The sequence below is a fragment of the Bradysia coprophila genome (assembly GCF_014529535.1).
Source record: "Bradysia coprophila strain Holo2 chromosome X unlocalized genomic scaffold, BU_Bcop_v1 contig_128, whole genome shotgun sequence".
Lineage (NCBI taxonomy): Eukaryota > Metazoa > Arthropoda > Insecta > Diptera > Sciaridae > Bradysia > Bradysia coprophila.
In genome coordinates this window covers 1,156,047-1,175,253 of record NW_023503295.1, presented here as the reverse complement: position 1 = coordinate 1,175,253, position 19,207 = coordinate 1,156,047, and the positions used below count along the sequence as shown (strand labels likewise).

Below are 19,207 nucleotides of genomic sequence, written 5' to 3'. Positions count from 1 at the left end.
TTGTTAAATAGGTTTTATCCAAAGGTAAAAAGTCCTCCATAATTTATAATAAATTACACGCTTGAACATAGATTATTATAGTTTAATACGAAGCACACAGTATGTATGTTACGTCGACGTACATATACACACAATGTTTTAACATTTAGGCAAAAGCTTAATCTTTCTGAAACAAAATAACGAATATAATCCTAAAACATCAAGTAACTTTACACTCTCTACACATCGTTAGATGTTATAAGTATGAAAAACAATATATATTAACTTCGTAACTAAACTTCAGCCAACCATTATGGGTTATACGAAAAATAAAACCGAACGTTTTTAAGTTTGTACGAAAAACGGATTGAATTGCTCTGCATTGCATGTAATACCATACGACATTTTTCAGGCATTTCCCACTACTTTCAATAGTAAATCAATTTGATTTAAAACCAGAACTTTTAAAGTCAAAACGCAATCAAAGTTTTGGCGTTAGGAGGTTAGTTGAACAGCTGAACGAGATATATGTGGGGTTGGATACATATAGGGACAAAATGTAATGTATTTTTGTGTATCTTTTGTATGTATTATGCAGCTATTTTGTTACTTGCAGATAAGAGAAGGAATTCAAAAACTTTCTCGGGATGATGTTACTTTATAGTACAGGGCGCCGATTCTCGTGAATTTAAGAATTCGAAACTTGGCAGTCGTCACCTGTTAATGGAACACGATGAGTCACTGGCTGTACCCTCCCATCAATCGCAGGTCGAAACTGTCTTGCCTAGACTTGACTTTCGTAATAACAAGCTTGCCCCTGTGGGCTATCCCATGAGATTATTGGACGTGAGGACTTTGACTTGAATGATCACGAATGAAAATTAAGTCCTGATCCTCCCTTTTCTCTCTCGTAGACTTGGTTCATTATATACCAGAGCACAATTGTGCACTCTTTTCGGCACATTGTGTACGATGAACCTTGTCAGTGATGGGGCCACTACTTGCATTACTTTGACTTACATACCACGGATGAACCAAGGTAACTAACTCAACCACCGTCGCTCGATTTATGTGGTCGGACTAACTACACGGCAGTGGGGAGATGAACCAACCACCTGAGCTCGTTCTCGGAAACACTTTTGTACCGAATTGGTATCGTGAAGAAAATTATCTGTAGCAGGAGACCTACCAAACCACACGTCATACAAACCATTCATTCAGACACATCGATATTTCATTGTAGGCCCATTTTCAAGCTTTGGTGGGAATCATTCTTCTGACGTATCTGCTTCAACGGGAGGCAGAGTTTTCTCCAAACCATGCTGCACTTTGTCTCGAGCGTATCAGTTCAGTGTCATTTACACGGTACAGACCGTATTTGCAACACATTGCCACCAGGACCAGAGCCTTCGTTCATCATCGAGTTTCACTGCTTGACCTGGATATGGCTCCGTTTGATATCCCTCCTGTTAGTTTCCACATTGGCATTCGGCCTCTTATTCTCAGCATTTGCCTCAAATTGACGAGTTCCATGAATTCCATTGAACAACTTTACGAGCAAAATTGTTGGTAACCGTCCCGTTTCACTGCTCATGCTACGTCGTTCGTCGAAATTTCATTCGGGAAAAACAAAAATCGCTTGCGAAAACAATCGGACACTACTCTAAACAATTTTAAAATCAAACAAAGCCCAAAAAGCAAGAAATAACGTGAAAAACTATCGCAGATCGAAACCTTCTACCAAAAACAAGATCTTACTCTTCAGATCAATTTTTAGGCCAAGTATGTCATACGCAGCACTTGTCTGGATAGATTTTGCTTTGAGCCATAAGGGAAGGTTGCAAGGCCTGCAAAATAAAATTTTGAAGATGATTCTTGATAAACCCCGTCATAATCCGACGACTGAGGTTCATCGTACTGCCGCTGTAGAGATTTTCAAAGAACATTTGGAAAAGTTAAGATTAAGCTTTGTTGAAAATTTGCCAACGACGGACGTGAATTCTTTGCTGGATCCTTCCCCGGATTAACTTTTCTTTTTTGAGTTTTTGTTTAAAAAGTTTCCTTTTTTGTGTTGACTCTGATTTAGATCTTTTCTTTCTTTCTTCTTTCCCCTTAGCTGTAAGCTTTTTGTCGTGAATATTAGGTTCTGTGGCTTTTCTCCTCTGTTAAATAGTTGAAAATTCTTTGTTCGTGTGATTCGGGAACTCTCCTGGAACTATTTAACCTGTCACAGTCGGCAAGAATATTAACAGTTTTACTGTTCAAACTATTACTTCATTTGATCGAAGATTTTCATAGATTGAAATCTTTTACTTCATTTGTTTTGAACATGCTTCTTTCTACATAAAGCCTCATTAGTCAGAGCTTGTCGTTTATTATTGCTGTCGTAGTCGATAACAGATGACAGCCGTCTGTAACCGGTTAATAATCGGAAAATTTTATTACAGTTTGTTCAAAAATGAAATGCGCAGTTTTTAGTATTTCGAGACATTTCAAAATTGCAATCTGTCAGATAGTAAAGGATGCGTTTAATTACCCGGCGCATTAAAAGATTTGAAATTTGAATGATTTTTTCCACAGCTACATATTTTTGCATGTTAAGTTTCTTACATTTTTTGCAGATAGCATTTTAATAGTAGGAAACTTAGATTTCGTAGGAAGAATTCGCGGACGGAAAAATGTAAATTTATTTTGAGTCTGAGTATTGTTCTACATCTATGATTTCTCTTAGATCGTGTTTCTATTCAAACAAATCGATGGTCTTTGAATACTCAAGTCTGTAGAAAGACCATCTGCATACATTTAGTACATTTTTTACAAGAAGTTTTATCAGCACTTGAAGTGACGATATTGGAAACACGAATAAGCATCAGGGAAAAAAAATTTGTCAACAATTATTTTCTACAAATATATAAATATTTGGCACAAATTTGTAAATATTTGGCACAAATATGTAAATATTTGTAACAAATAAATTGGCAATTTATTTGTGACAAATATATAAAATAATTTTAAATTATTTGTTACACTGAACGACATCTCAAATGTCTCACTGTCAAATTTTTCTGAGAATTTTATTGTGTCATTGCAAATTCACAATGACATTCTCTGAAAAAAATGACAGTGAGACATTTGAGATGTCGTTCACTGTATAAATATTTTAAATATTTGTGACAAATAAATTCCAAATTTATTGTGACAAATATTTAAATTATTTGTGACACATAATTTATAAATTTACAACAAATATTTAAATTATTTATTAGAAATAAATTCAAAATTATTTGTCATAAATATTTAAAAAAAATTGTGACAAATAATTTAAAATATTTGTCATAAATAAAATGAAAGCAAAATAAAATGATCGAGTCTGGTTTTTGCCATTTGAATTTCAATTGTCAAAAACCAGACTCGATCATTTTATTTTGCTTTTACCTTAATTTTGAATTTATTTCCCATAAATATTTGAAATATTTGTGACAAATATTTAAATATTCGACCCAAATTTTCAACATTAAATTTGCTTCGAATAATTGAATTTTTTTCCGTGATCATTTTTTGCTGCTAATTGAAGTTGAACAGTTAGCCGCTGTACAACACCATCGATTTCTTTGAATAAAGACACTATCTAAGAGAAATTATAGATGTAGAACAACACTCAGACTAAAAATAAATTTACATTTTTCCGTTCGCTTCTTCTGACGAAATGTAAGTTTCCTACTATTAAAATGCTATTTGCAAAAAATGTAAGAAACTTAACATGCAAAAATCTGTAGCTGTGGAAAAAACCATTCAAATTTCAAATCTGTTAATGCGCCGGTTAATTAAACGCATCCTTTACTATCTGACAGATTGAAATTTTGAAATGTCTCGAAATACTAAAAACTGTGCATTTCATTTTTGAACAAACTGTATTAAAATGAATGAAAATAAGGTCAAGCTACGGCACGGAAGACTATTCCACTAATCAGAGTGAAACAAAAACAACAAAAAATAATCGATTTTGTCAGTCCAATAACTGAACCGATGTAATAATGACTGCCAAACATTGTAAAATTAGAAGCCATGACACAAAAGTTTCCATTCGCTTCCAAACAATGTGCTAAATAATACTCTCAGTTTTCGATGCTTCCCAATATTCATTTCATCTTATGCCAAAGTCAAAGTGCCAATTCAAGTTTTGTTACCAAAAGGAAGTGCATGTATGTATTATAAGCACTACGTTTGGATGGGAAGTTGTTATAACATAAAAGATAAAAGGAACTTCCGATGTAGTTTATATTGAGATAACCACGAAACTTTCTTAAAATAAACGCTATGGTTTAGCGTACATAAGAGCAGCTAGCAGCTTTCTCTCGCCTTTTACCATTCCTTATACATATCGGTAATTCTATTGTGAACCGTGTTACAGATGTTCAGCAAATTCTTTAAATTTGTTACATGAAATGGAGAAACCTCGTTTTGCGTTCAGCAAATTCTTTAAATTTGTTACATAAATAAACAATCGGTTCGGATCGAATCACTTTATTCATTTTGAATTTGAATTTCGGCTGGACCTATCGACCAATTATTAGATTATTAATTAATTCAAGTTAAATTAAGAAAGCCTTACTGAAATTGCGAATATTGGCGAAGTAACACCATCGCATCGAGATGGTATGGTATGGTATAGCATAATTAATTTAATTTAAACGCTTCACCATACGGTGCTGATATGTTAAATCAACTTGATAAAAACAAAATTCTCTCAAAATGGTACATCGGCATACACCATTTCGATTTTAGAGAGTGTTATTGCCGTTACCACGTTACATTTTGTCGATTGGTACATAGAATTCGCCATATATCTGTAAATTTATATGGAAAACCAGAGGGAAATACCAAGTTGAATATATTGTTTTCCAAGTTCCGTTCTTTAATTTGTTTTTGTTTTTCGATGTATATTTTCTAACATGTTTTGTTCGAGATGCATATGTACGTACGGGCTATGTTTTGAGGTTTTACTCTCTTTCGGTTTTTTTTTTTGTGAACCCTTGTGAACAGCGGCTATGTATTAACGATTCAACATGGTCCGGTAATTTTTAGTAAATAAGTAATATCGATTTAGCCACATAATAAATCGTTTTTGTTCGTTTAGGACAATTGATAAGTCCTTCTGGTTTTAGTTTGTAGTTGTGGCATTGGATTTAAATCCCGAATTGTTTGTTTGTGTTTTTTTTATTTTCCTCCACATTCGAAGCGAGATAGAGAGTGCATGGATTGTAATCGTGTTATTTGGATGGTCATAGCATTTGCAGAATATAGGTTTAATGTCGTCCTTGCAGCTAAATTCAATAAAACCTAAAAATAAAGGAAGAAAACAAGTACCATCGCTGTATAAAGTGCCAGCCTTACTCTCCAGCAAAAACTTTAATTATATATCTAAAAAAGAGCAGGCCACATAAATAAATCTTGAAAGAAGGCGTCATTAATAACTTACCTTTTTCGTTGGAGTCGTGTGAGTGTGTGTGTGTGTGTCTGTCTGTGCACGTGTGTATATCTATGCCATGATAAAATTTTGTTAAAGGGCCATTAGAAAACTTTAATTAAAACTTTAATTACAACATTCGTCTACTAAACGATGACTGCTCTTCCGATTATTCAATGGGAAGTGTGTGCTTTTAATTTACATAAAAACTCATTTATGTCGAGGAAGAAAATGATTTAAAGATTAGAGAATGTGTTTTGACTCGGATGTCAAGACCAAAAGAAGGTTTTTTATGGTTTAATAGTGTGCGTATTCAGGGTCGAATAAGAGTTCGGTGATGACCTAGATTGAAATGAACACAAAATGTGATTCTTAGATATTGATTGGGACATCGGAAATTGGACAAAACGGTTATCTTGAATGAGAAAGGTTTAGTAGGGAAGAAAACACCTTTAAAATAAAGCTTATCACTCTGTCATATACGGCTGTTCATCTGTTATCGATAACGACGACAAAAATAATAACAAACTCTGGGTAATACGGTCCCTTATATAGTAGAATTTATGTTTAAAAAAAATGAAGTACAAGATTGGAAATAAACAGATCAAAAATACTTTGACCGATGGAAGTAATAGACCCGATAATAATACTGATTTGTTTGTTTGTTTATTCCGATTAATATACAGGCCACTACCCTAATTACATACCGTTAATTTACGTAAAAGTTGTCGTTATTAAATCATTACATTCATAGTCTCAAAAGGAGCGAAAATCAAAGAAAAGAAAAAATTAAAGAGAAAAAGATCTTACATCCATTGATCAAACTGTAACTCTTAAATCTCATAGAGAAACTTAACTCGGTCCCTAAACACAGAAAAATTCAGTTTCAGTGTGTCAATCGAAGAATAGTATTAATTGTGGTTGCTCCGAAGTCTATACATAGGGGAATTGCGCTGAATGTTTGATAATAGTTTTTACTTAACAAATCTAAGCATTGGCTAACCACATCAAAATTATCAGGTGATTTTTTTTCTCCGAACATTGACTATATTTTTAGTCGTAACTCTCGTGGATCTACTCGCACCAAGCGGTGCGTAAACTCTACCTGTAGGTCTTTCCAAGGCTGACATTCGTACAACATTACAACAATCATGTCCGGACTTGACGCAGTCTAACTTCCAAAAAAAGAACGAAGAAATTTTTTTGAGACGCGGCAACTATATATAGGCGAGAATTTAAGTTTCTTTCCTTTGGCCTGTATCACCACAAATCCTATTCTATCTTATTCGCGCTTCAAATACGAGCAAAACGAGCTATCACTCGACTATGTAACTTTAAAATTGCCGGAGATACATCGTTTTGAAGTTGGTCATTTTGATAGAAAATTCACCAAATTAACGTTTTGCAAACAATCAAAATCTTTCAACTTACTCTGTATGTTTCTATCTATCTGTCTATCTGTCTATCTGTCTATCTATCGACGGTCGATCTCGGAAACTAGTCAGCCAATCTCCATGAAATTTTGCAGGAACCTCAGGGTGGGCATAAAAATGAAAATGTGATACGCCATTACCCCAGGAAAAACCAGAATTTTGTTTTATTGGCCTCGAAGTGGTTTCTGAGTGTGGTTTTCGAGGGTCGGGAACGTGTTTTCGGCTGTAGCTTAGCTGTATTGAAACCTACAGAGGCGTGCGACCCATCAAATGAAAGGTATTCGTAACACGATTCGAACAATAAAATAATTTAAAAAATCGGGTCAGATTCGTTTGAGCTAGAGTGATTAGAGTGACCAAATTTTGAGCTACTCGAGCGTAGGATGAAAGGACTAATATTTTTTTGGGTTATGAGAGATAGTGAATTACTTTCTTCGGCAAAGTCTCAGAGTTTTACGAGTAGAACAGAGGGGCATATGTGAAAAATGTCGAAAGTTGGAAATGGGTGGGTCAATTGGGGTTTTGGAGATATTTTTTGAATGGTGGCAGATAGAGAATTACTTTCGTCAAATTTTCTGAATTTCGTCAGATTTTGGAATTTCGTCAAATTTTCGAATTTCGTCAAATTTTCGAATTTCGTCAAATTTCGTCAAATTTTCGAATTTCGTCAAATTTCGTCAAATTTTCGAATTTCGTCAAATTTTCGAATTTCGTAAAATTTTCGATTTTCGTCAAATTTTTGAATTAAAACTGTAAACTGTTATAAAAAGCAGTGTTGACTACACTTCTAAAACGACTGATATCCCAACAAAAATCTCTTCGAGAAAAGTGTGACGCAGTCTTTGAAATACAATTTTTAAAATGAATGATATCGCTAGAGTTGACGCTTTCAGCTTCGTTACGCAAAAATTAAATTTTACACCCAATTAGTTCAAACAAGCTGGCTTAGGTTTTCTCATCATCTGCCAAATAATTTTTACAAAAAAAAATTTGACTGGAAACAACCAAAATTTTACCAAAAAAATCTGCGTCGCATGTGGCAGATAAATTTTCTTGCTGGTCTGTTCCTGAACATCTGCCACTTTTCGACGCAGATTTTTTTTGGTAAAATTTTGGTTGTTTACAGTCTAAATTTTTTTTTGTAAAAATTATTTGGCAGATGATGAGAAAACCTAAGCCAGCTTGTTTGAACTAATTGGGTGTAAAATTTAATTTTTGCGTAACGAAGCTGAAAGCGTCAACTCTAGCGATATCATTCATTTTACCAATTGTATTTCAAAGACTGCGTCACACTTTTCTCGAAGAGATTTTTGTTGGGATTTAAAATAATTTTTTCTTGAGTTATTGTCGAAAAACTGTTTTCGGTACCCTCTGACATGTCTTCACTTTTGAACGCTTTTCACAGAAAACAATTTTTTTTAGAAAAAGTGAAAGATACGTGTTTCCTAGAATTGAAAGACAGATCCAAGGAGCTATCACTCATTAAAATCGGAGACCGCTTGTTCCTCAATCACCTGAAGATTTGGCGATATGACTCTTAACTTGTTTGAGGATATAAAGTGTCGTAGACGTCTAATGTGTCAAATATAGAAATCACAACTGTCACCTGATAAGTACGTATTAATCGTACAGAATGTACGGATCAAGTGTACTACGATTCATACGGATCCGTATATTGTACATTTAAAACGTACTTTCTCAAAATCTCATGTTTTTGGGTGTAGCAGTACTGCAGTATACAACTTACAACATCCAGAAAATTATTTGTCGCAAATTAATTTACCACTTTCGAATGGTCTCCATCTATCATGCAAATTCCGAAATCGACTCATTTATAATAACACATCGAGTCGTTTTAAATTTTCTAAAGTTTAATTCCGAAATTTCCAACAAAATAAAATTGGAATGTAAATTACTCATCAATCCACTCTCAATGTGTACAATCTTACAACAATCATAATAACGACTGACATTATTCAAATCCAACAGTTTAAATGATTTAGAAGGAATGTATTATAAGCATCATTTCAGCAGTGATATAATATATCTAGACATACATGGGGATCCACGACCCATATATATATATCTACGAAAACAAACCAAAGTATAGCAAATACGATCATTAGTAACCATATGCCACCATATATTTTGAAATTCTATGACCAATTGTTGGCCGGTCGTATACAAATGTACCCATTTATATATAAGATTTCCGAACGATTTATTGGTTTCATCATTGAGAAAATCGTTGGACATATGTGTGCTATGCCATCTTCCAATTCATTTTGTTGATAAATCCTGGAGTTGATATACCACTAGTTTATCACTGTCAATATATCTTTTGCATTTTAACCATACGTATGAAGATAATCGAATTATGGTGAAACGTTCTCATTTAGACGACAATATTTTCAGCCAGCCATGCATGTGCGGTTGAGTGTGTAAAAGAGTTGTGGGGAAGTGTATACAATTAAGTTTAATTAATTCAAATAAAACTTGGCGATATCATAATGTATCCGATAATAATTTATCGGAATAATTTTGTGATATGGTACTGCGATATAAGATATACTGTGGCAATTCGGTATCGAGAATAAATTACTGCTTGTTCGAGCAATCGACGGAGATGTGTAATTTCGACCATCCATCCCAACCAATTAATTATATCCAAGGGAAATGATGGAAATCGAGAAGAAGAAATTCTTCTGAAGAATCGAGGTTTTTAATTTTAGTGTGAACGAACAACTTCTTATTAAAAACTGAAAAATTTCCCAGGCCAATGAAAGTACGGACCAAAGGTTCTTTGATCTGAGTTTCAACTTCAGAAAAAAAAAGAATCCAAAAAGTTCTAATCTGGCTCAGCCAGTGTATATGAAATAATTTTCATCGAAGAAACCTGTAAGTTTTACTACATTTTTCTAAATTTTCCCAAAAACGCTTGCATACCCCCAACAAGCGTTTTTGGGAGCTAGGACTCCCGGAAGTTTCCATACAATGCCATATAACAGCGTGTTTTGCGTGTGTGTGTGTGTTTTCAGCTAGTAAGTATGAATTATGATTGTAAATGATTGGTAAATGTTGGAAAAAGTGTTTTGTTATTTTCGTCATGAGTGATGTGTTCCAAGGTTGGTTCCTAAATTTTGGGATGAGAGATGATTCCTCTGGCACTTCATAACTTTTATTGGATTTTTCGATGGATTTGAGTTATTTTCGATATAAGTGAGGTGTTCCGAAGTTGGTTCCAAAATTTTGGGATGACAGATGATTTCTCTGGCACTTCCTAACTTCCATGGAATTTTTTGATGGTTTTGAGTCATTTTCGTCATGAGTGATGTGCTCCAAGGTTGGTTCCTAAATTTAAGGGTGAGAGATGATTCTTCTGGCACTTCCTAACTTCCATCGGATTTTTCGATGAATTTGAGTTATTTTCGACATAAAAGAGGTGCTCCGAGGTTGGTTCCTAAATTTTGGGATGACAGATGATTTCTCTGGCACTTCCTAAGTTCCATCGGATTTTTCGATGGATTTTGGCTATTTTCGATATAAGTAAGGTGTTCCAAGGTTGGTTCCAAAATTTTGGGATGAACGATGACTCCTCTGGCACTTCCAAACTTCCATGGAATTTTTTGATGGTTTTGAGTTATTTTCGTCATGGGTGATGTGCTCCAAGGTTGGTTCCTAAATTTAGGGGTGAGAGATGATTCTTCTGGCACTTCCTAACTTCCATCGGATTTTTCGATGAATTTGAGTTATTTTCGACATAAGTGAGGTGCTCCGAGGTTGGTTCCTAAATTTTGGGATGACAGATGATTTCTCTGGCACTTCCTAAGTTCCATCGGATTTTTCGATGGATTTTGGCTATTTTCGATATAAGTAAGGTGTTCCAAGGTTGGTTCCAAAATTTTGGGATGACAGATGACTCCTCTGGCACTTCCAAACTTCCATGGAATTTTTTGATGGTTTTGAGTTATTTTCGTCATGAGTGATGTGCTCCAAGGTTGGTTCCTAAATTTAGGGGTGAGAGATGATTCTTCTGGCACTTCCTAACTTCCATCGGATTTTTCGATGAATTTGAGTTATTTTCGACATAAGTGAGGTGTTCCGAAGTTGGTTCCAAAATTTTGGGATGACAGATGATTTCTCTGGCACTTCCTAACTTCCATGGAATTTTTTGATGGTTTTGAGTTATTTTCGTCATGAGTGATGTGCTCCAGGGTTGGTTCCTAAATTTAGGGGTGAGAGATGATTCTTCTGGCACTTCCTAACTTCCATCGGATTTTTCGATGAATTTGAGTTATTTTCGACATAAGTGAGGTGCTCCGAGGTTGGTTCCTAAATTTTGGGATGACAGATGATTTCTCTGGCACTTCCTAAGTTCCATCGGATTTTTCGATGGATTTTGGCTATTTTCGATATAAGTAAGGTGTTCCAAGGTTGGTTCCAAAATTTTGGGATGAACGATGACTCCTCTGGCACTTCCAAACTTCCATCGGTATTTTGTGGGATTTGAGCTGTTGTCGACATTAGTTGTTTACAAAACTAGTTACCCTTACACCTCAACTTCCAAAAGAACTGATATCCTCCCAAAAACCCTAAAGGGTGAAAGTGTGAAAATTTTAGAAAAAAATTGCGTCACAAGTGGCAGATGTTGAGGTAACTACTGTTAGGAAAATAGTTCAAATAGAGAAAAATATGTCCTGAATCATCTGCCACTTGTGACGCAATTTTTTTCTAAAATTTTCTATCTTCAATTTTTTTGTTCATAACACTTTTGCGTTGAGGCGCGAAGTGCGTCACCCTTAGCGATATCAGTTATTTTGTAAGTAGAAACAAGGACTTGCGTCACACTTTCACCCCTTAGGGTTTTTGGGCGGATTTACATTAAACCAAACGAAAATGTTTTCTGCAAAGCTACTTCTCGAACTTTTGTTTTTCTTGAGGTTTTTTTTCTTATTGCGGATAATTATTTAATTGCATACAAAACTTCATTTTACAGATTATTGGTGTAATACTCTCTCTAGCAAAAAAAAAGTTCGTTTTGACTCTGTCGAAATACCACCTTATTCCTTTGTTCGTAGAATCATACACTGTTGACTAATTTCTAATTTTACGTATAAAATGCATTTTTAACACTTTAATAAGTGTGGTTAGGTTGCTAGAGAGGGTATTTATTGGTGATATTTTTACCTAAACCCCGCCAATCTAAGAAATTCTAGTCATACACTACATAATATTGTCAATATTTGTTTGACATTCTATCTGTCAAATCGCATGAAAAATCGTATACAAGTCTGAATTCACAGTCATTCCGTTTTGCCTCTGTGTACATGACAGTTGGCATTTCATACAATAGAGCACAATGACAACTGTCACGTACACTGAGGCAAAACGGAATGAAGGCGGACGACTGGATCTTTTGAAAATATTCTGTGTGTGTGTCATCAATTGAAATTTCCCGTCAAACTCCGATTTGAGAAACGGTTGCGTTTTGTCATTTGTTTCCGAGCTAATACCGCTCCTTCAATCTTTTATTGTGTAAACCCAGACGCAAATATTTTTTCAAATTTTCAAGAAACGAGCGACAAAGATCCTGAATAGAAATTGTTACCTCTTTGTCTCTTACCTTTGGTGTACATTTGCATGAATCTTTTTTGACGCAAAAAACGTCATTTTCGTACCTTTAGTGTACATTCGCATTTATCTTTTTTCGTTTTGTTGACGCAAAAAGCGTCGTTTTCATACTTTTTTCGTTGTTTTGACCAATTCAATTTCCTTTGTTAATAAAACGTTTGATTTAATTTAAAACAGTTGTCTCACTGGATCTGCAGAACGAACCAAAAGAACGCAAAACCTCAACTATTCGGTTGCATTTATTTTTAAAATTAGTATTTTCTTCGAAAGAGACCACTCGACCGGTCTCAAAGAATTGAAAAAATATTTTCTTCGAAAGAGACCACTCGACCGGTCTCAAAGAATTGAAAAAATATTTTCTTCAAAAGAGACCACTCGACCGGTCTCAAAGAATTGCCAAAAATATTTTCTTCAACAGAGACCACTCGACCGGTCTCAAAGAATTGCCAAAAATATTTTCTTCAAAAGAGACCACTCGACCGGTCTCAAAGAATTGAAAAAATATTTTCTTCACATGAGAACACTCAACCGGTCTCAGAAATCGGAAAAATTATTTCTTCCAAAAAGACCACTCACTCGGTCTCAGATATCAAAGAAAATATTTTCTTCAAATGAGACCACTCAACCGGTCTCAGATATCAAAGAAAATATTTTCTTCAAATGAGACCACTCAACCGGTCTCAGATATCAAAGAAAATATTTTCTTCAAATGAGACCACTCAACCGGTCTCAGATATCAAAGAAAATATTTTCTTCAAATGAGACCACTCAACCGGTCTCAGATATCAAAGAAAATATTTTCTTCAAATGAGACCACTCAACCGGTCTCAGATATCAAAGAAAATATTTTCTTCAAATGAGACCACTCAACCGGTCTCAGATATCAAAGAAAATATTTTCTTCAAATGAGACCACTCAACCGGTCTCAGATATCAAAGAAAATATTTTCTTCAAATGAGACCACTCAACCGGTCTCAGATATCAAAGAAAATATTTTCTTCAAATGAGACCACTCAACCGGTCTCAGATATCAAAGAAAATATTTTCTTCAAATGAGACCACTCAACCGGTCTCAGATATCAAAGAAAATATTTTCTTCAAATGAGACCACTCAACCGGTCTCAGTAATTGAAGAAAATATTTTCTTCCAAAAAGACCACTCACTCGGTCTCAGATATCAAAGAAAATATTTTCTTCAAATGAGACCACTCAACCGGTCTCAGATATCAAAGAAAATATTTTCTTCAAATGAGACCACTCAACCGGTCTCAGATATCAAAGAAAATATTTTCTTCAAATGAGACCACTCAACCGGTCTCAGATATCAAAGAAAATATTTTCTTCAAATGAGACCACTCAACCGGTCTCAGATATCAAAGAAAATATTTTCTTCAAATGAGACCACTCAACCGGTCTCAGATATCAAAGAAAATATTTTCTTCAAATGAGACCACTTAACCGGTCTCAGATATCAAAGAAAATATTTTCTTCAAATGAGACCACTCAACCGGTCTCAGTAATTGAAGAAAATATTTTCTTCCAAAAAGACCACTCACTCGGTCTCAGATATCAAAGAAAATATTTTCTTCAAATGAGACCACTCAACCGGTCTCAGATATCAAAGAAAATATTTTCTTCAAATGAGACCACTCAACCGGTCTCAGTAATTGAAGAAAATATTTTCTTCCAAAAAGACCACTCACTCGGTCTCAGATATCAAAGAAAATATTTTCTTCAAACAAGACCACTCAACCGGTCTCAGATATCGAAGAAAATATTTTCTTCAAACGAGACCACTCATCCAGTTTCGCACAGTTCACCAATAAATGTTAGCAAAGAGACTACTTGTTTCGTCTCAAGCGATCTGAGTATATTACTGCAACGAGACGACTCATCCAGTCTCGCACAGTCTGGCGAAATAATATTCGAAAAGAGACTACTCGTTTGGTCTACGGTATTCTCATTTGTTCATCCGAAATGATTTTAGCAAAAACAAAAATATTTTGAGACCTAATTGAGAATTCCAGCAATTTTGAGACTGGAATTAGACCGTTGAGAATACGTATTTCATGGTCTCGTGAGACCGACATTTTCACTGGGGTTGTATGTCATAACCAAGTGATCCGTTCCCGGTCCCGATTATTTCTTTTTTCGAGAACACTGATTTTAACACGCATTTTATAATCTCATTTCAAATATAACTTCGTCTATTTCCATGGTTTATTTTTCTCCTACCAGTTAACGACTGGTTGTAAATAATTTGTAGTTTTTCTTTTCACTAAAGTTTTGCCATTTAAATGGGAAATGTTAGAGAGTTCTGTGAAACGAAATTGCAAAATAGCTTTTGTTCACCCAAACACAATGATTAAAATGTTTTTTATGTCTTTTGTGTCTATAATTTATGCAACACTGTGACAAACAAACCTCTCTAATTGCCATAGGAAAAAAAAAACAGTTTTTTTTTTGATGTGCTAAAAGCATAAACCCGTTGATTTGGATTTTAGATCTAAGTATACTCTAGGACATAAGTAGTTCACGGAAGAATGTTACTCGTATAGAGTTAGTGTTTCGGTTGGTCAATAAACCATTTTCTAAACCAATTTGCTAATCCTATTATACAATTGCTGGGGATACCAACACAAGTAGTACAGGCGAACGACGACGTCAATAATTATATATAATAACAACACAAGTAATAACCTGCACTTTATGTCGATGTTATCTAAAGCCATAATATTTTATGTAAATTCGTTTATAAGTATAATTGAACATAGAACAACACGAGTACAACATCCATGCCACCTCTCTTACCTAAAATTATTCAAAGCGGGGTAAATTAATTTTCCAAATGTTCCAAACTATAAACAAGTATAATTTAGATAGATTATTAATTGCTGCATGCATGCATCCAATGTTCTACCACCCCGAACATTTTCAATGAACGAGAAAATGTTATATACGTACGCATAGTCAGATTAGCGAAAACTATAACGATATTTCCTATACGCCAGTATTATAAATTAGGTACCCGGGTTCTTGTGTATTTCCATTGAACGAGTAATCCAACCAGATTTTGTGCTAATTTATAATATTTTGCCCTCCCCCCTCCCGAAAAAAAAGAAGAAACTTTTTCAACGTGGAACGTATTTCTTATATTAATTTAAAATTTACTTATACAAAAGCGCCACTTAATATAAATTAACTTTGGAATCCTCCGCTTTTTCTTTATTAGCAGGTATAAGCTTCCCGATCAGTGGGAAAAAGTGTTCGGAAAATGATAATGTAAGAGTACATTCCACCCATACACAGACACACACACACACCTTTAACCAAATTGAAAGCATATTTAAAGTTTAGTGTTTATTCCGTGTAACCAGAATGTATAATATGGAGTGGTTGGGCGTGTGTCTGTATTCATCAATTGATATCATTTTATTAATTATTAGCCACGCGCGTAAAGTCTATTGTAAAATACGGTATAGGTGTTGTTGGATACCAATGTTTTACTATATATAAATGCATGAATGGAGAACATATTGGTATATCGGAATAATCCCCGAACATATGGTGTAATTTGTTGCTTGTGTATTTGCATATAAACAAAATTTTAGAAGTTATTACAATTTATGAAACACGGACGGAGAGAGAGAAATGGGGATACACACAAATATATATATATTTTGTTTGGGCCAAAGTTTATGTTTAAATGTTTTTCCGTACACTGGAGTACTTAGTTAACATCCAAATAATTTAACTTCATCACTATTCCAATACCGAACCGAAGAAGAAGTTTGTTGCTAAGTTGAGAATTATGTACCAGAAAGTTATTGGGTGCTTTTTTCTGGTGTAAAAAGAAATGGAAATTAACACGAACAATTTGGTTTTGTCCTAATGGAAATAATTTTCATTTATGGGCGAAATTGCAGATGGAAAACTATATTTTATACGTATACGGTATTGGATTGTAATAAGGTAAGCGAGGGTATAGCTGACCGTGCAGGTGTACCTGACCAGCTACATTATTTATCAGTTTTGGAAAATAATTACAAATGAAAATACGCAAATTAACGTTATAATTAATCTTTAGAGCCTAAAGATTAATTTTTTCATGAAAATAATGCGATTAACCCCAGGCAGTATGAAATGATACACTAAAAAATCAAACGGAAAAATTTCTTTAAACTTGATAGTGTACAGATTGCAGTGTCTAAATACGTTTAATATTTTAACAGTGCAAACGTCATTCGTATAACGTATACACAAAAAAGGAATCGAAAAATCAATTCTTTGTTGACTTTAGCAATTGTAAGCGAATAACTGCTTTGTGTGTCAAAACGTGTTCATGGACGTGTCGTTTCTCGCCAAACACTTTTGTCTGGGTGCACCACCATGTAGGGCTTCATAATATAAACAGCGACATTTGTTATAAATTTATTCAGTACATCTTCTTGAATCAATTGTGTTGTGAGTTTGATTTTTTGTTTTAATTTAAACACTTTTGACAAATAATTGTTTTTGTACAGTGCGAGTTGCAAACGTTAACCTCACAGCGACCACATTGTTGGTTTTGTCTTCGTCCAATGGAATATGGGCAGAATCTGCATCGTCGCTTTTGCCCACTCCCCTCCGGTTTGGATTTTTCATTTGTTTTTGGTTCTTCTGATCCGAGTTTGGGTCTGTCGTTGTTGATAGCAGATGGTAAGAACAGATCCATTACAGCCTTTGTCTCCAAGCAAACGCCAACCAAATTCTTCATTCTTCTAGCAATTAGTGGAGTGACCAAATTCTCGCACAAAGTTTTGAGAAATTGGCATCGTCTGTCGGCGACTTGGGTCTTCCAGGAGTGGTTGGTTGTAATCCAAATGTTATAGGCAGCGAGTGCTGAAGCGTCCATTAGGTTGAAGAAGTAAGAAAGCGGCCAACGATTTGTCTTTCGTTTAGACGAATACTTGTGAATCATTTGGTCGAACGTATCAACACCGCCTTTGGTGTTGTTGTAGTCCAAAATCATTTTTGGTTTCTTGTGTTCAATATCAACGATATCCACTGAACTGTGCATAGTCGACAATAAAATCACAGCTTTGCTGCGCTTCGGCACATACGAGACTAAAGTTGCCTTTTTCTTGAAACCAAAAATCGACGAATGAATTGTGCGGAGTTTGTTAGGTTGAAATGATGCCGGCACGAATCTTTTATTTTTTTCACGGTGGTGAGCGATGTCAGTTTGTTGTTTAGTAGAGTTTTAGCCAGGTCCAACGATCCAAAAAAGTTGTCGTACGTAACGTGTCTGTTAGATTGAAAATATGGCTCGCACAATTTCAAAACAATTCGTTCACCGAGTCCAGCTTTTGCTCTTTCATTTCCTTCTTTACCAAGGTACGGTATCGCGCTCAACGGATACGCTGTTTTAGCATCGCATATCCAAAACATTTTCATGCCATATTTATCAGGTTTCTGTGGCATGAATTGCATAAATGGACACCTTCCTCGCCAACCAATCATCTGCTCATCAACTGTCAAAAAATGTCCTGGAATATAGAACTTAGCGAACATCTTGTTACATTCCTCAAATATATCCCGTATCGGCGCCAGTTTTTCTGTAGCTCTGCGAATTGACCGGGTCGCCTTGTCATCGAAACGGATAAATCTTAGAAGTAATTTGAATCTGACGAGGCTCATTGTCGCACGAAATATGGGTGACCCGTACTTAACGCTCCACAAAGTTATGTAGTTCGTGTTGTTCTGTTTGAGGTGTCCAGCAGTTAGTAGCAATCCGAAAAACGCTCGCATTTCGATAACATCCACAGGTTTCCAATTTTCGGTATGGTTTTCAGCTTCGATGTTTGTATATTTTACGATTTCAGTTATAATGAAATCATTAAAATACAAGAAAAACGCATCTTCCGGGTTCTTAATCACAGTATCGGGCGGTAAGTTAACCTGGTGAACAGATATATTCGAAAACGTATTCTTATAGTTCAGGTTTGTTGACTTGTACGGAACTTTGGCCCATTTTGTTCCATCTTTACTCGTTTCTTTAGTGTCATCATCACTGGTTTCTGAATCATTCAGATCTGACCAATCACTCATCGCATCCTCCGTATCACTATCCTCTTCGTCACTCGAATCTAAACAGATACTTTCGTGGTGTTCTTCGTCTGATGAACATTCATCAAATATATCATTTCTTTGGTCACTAAAACCGTAGAAATCGTCCTCGGTGGTCATATTTGTTTACAGGATTAAACGTAACATAAACAAAACTGCGATACGTAATGCGAAAATCATTGACATGTAAAAATTACGATTGGCTATGGTATACCGATCAAAAATCAAATTTTATCTATGAGTTAAAAATGAAGAGAGTCTCTGAGACACAATGATACTGTCTAGGGTTAATATGTTTACTTATTTGATAAAACCATAAAATGATACCAGTGCACCATCTCAGTGCAAAGATGTACATTTCTTAAGAAAATCGTAAGATCGGTGTGGTCTAATTTAAGGTTTTTATTGACAAAAGAATTATTAACGGACAAAGTTTTGGTGTTTTTAGGTAGTAAATAGTTCGACAATTAATATTATTAACATAAATAGCGTCTAAAAGTTAATATTTGATTAATTACATGATGGTCAAAACATTGCATCAAAAATATGCCATGTTTGTGTAGTTGACCGCACCAAATTCCGTACATTT

The 19,207-nt window shown here is 34.9% G+C and overlaps 2 long non-coding RNA genes across 2 annotated transcripts; both read left to right on the top strand.

Annotated features, from left to right (window-relative positions):
* Positions 1-14,328: 14,328 nt before the first annotated feature.
* Positions 14,329-17,768, top strand: LOC119067708. Its single transcript, XR_005085997.1, has 3 exons — positions 14,329-14,610; positions 15,032-15,038; positions 17,757-17,768. It is a non-coding gene; the product is annotated as an uncharacterized LOC119067708 (long non-coding RNA).
* LOC119067700 lies at positions 17,032-17,621 on the top strand. The gene is made up of 2 exons (XR_005085988.1): positions 17,032-17,208; positions 17,275-17,621. It is a non-coding gene; the product is annotated as an uncharacterized LOC119067700 (long non-coding RNA).
* Positions 17,769-19,207: the final 1,439 nt, after the last annotated feature.